Genomic DNA, 1317 nt, shown 5'->3' with positions numbered 1-1317 from the left:
GATTCAACTGATTCTCCTACCTCAGCCTCCCAAGTAGCTGGGACTACAGGCGTGTGCCACCACGCCTGGCTAATTTTTATATTTTTAGTAGGGAGGGGGTTTCACTGTGTTAGCTAGGCTGGTCTTGAACTCCTGACCTCGTGATCTACCTGCCTTGGCCTTCCAAGTGCTGGGATTACAGGCGTGAGCCACCACACCCAGCTTCCTTCATTTTTGAAGATCAGTTTGGCTGGTTATAGAGTTCTTCTTTCAGCTTTTTTCTTTGAGCACTATGAATGGTGTCATCCTCCACTTTTCTAGCCTCCGTGACCTCCTTGTGGCCTTCATGATGAGAAATCAGTTTGGTCTTATCGAAGATACCTTATACATAAATAAAATAAATAACCTCCCTCTTGCTGCTGCTTTCCTGATTTTTAATGGAAGCAAATTCATCAATAATAATTTCAAAAGTTACTTTTTTCCTTATCTTGTTTTCAAATGAGAGAAATCTATGTTTGGATTTCTCTTGACCAATTTCTCTTGACCAACGGAACAATCTTAAATTAATCTTTAATTAGTTTTAGCATATGGAAACTGCTTTCACAGGATATTCTTTTAAAAATATGTCAAGGCGCTGGGTGCCGTGGCTCACACCTGTAATCCCAGCATTTTGGGAGGCTGAGGTGTGCGGATTGTTTGAGGTCAGGAGTTCGAGACCAGCCTGACCAACATGGAGAAACCCCATCTCTACTAAAAATACAAAATTAGCCAGGCATGGTGGTGTATGCTTGTAATCCCAACTACTTGAGAGGCTGAGGCAGGAGAATCACTTGAACCTGGCAGGCAGAGGTTGCAGTGAGCCGACATCATGCCATTGCACTCCAGCTTGGGAAACGAGTGAAACTCCATCTCAAAAAAATAAAATAATAAAATAAAATAAAATAAATACATAATAAAAATATATCAAGATTACTTCCAAATTTGAATAAGATTACACTAAGCAACATTATGAACCAGCTTTAGAATACTCAAATTCAATGCTGATTTTATATTACAAATTACTGATTTTGCAATTATTTAAAACTATTTTGGGCCGAGCGTGATGACTCACGCCTGTAATTCCAGAACTTTGGGAGGTAAAAGCCAGGGGAATCACGAGGTCAGGAGTTCGAGATCAGCCTGGCCAACATGGTGAAACTCCATCTCTACTAAAAATACAAAAATTAGCCAGGCCTGGTGGCGGGCACCTGTAATCCCAGCTACTCAGTAGGCTGAGACTGGAGAATCACTTGAACCTGGAAGGCGGAGGTTGTGGTGAGCTGAGATCATGCCACTGAA

Source organism: Cebus imitator, unplaced genomic scaffold, assembly GCF_001604975.1.
Source record: "Cebus imitator isolate Cc_AM_T3 unplaced genomic scaffold, Cebus_imitator-1.0 Scaffold927, whole genome shotgun sequence".
In the NCBI taxonomy this organism is placed as follows: Eukaryota; Metazoa; Chordata; class Mammalia; order Primates; family Cebidae; genus Cebus; species Cebus imitator.
Note: the sequence above shows the minus strand (reverse complement) of the source record.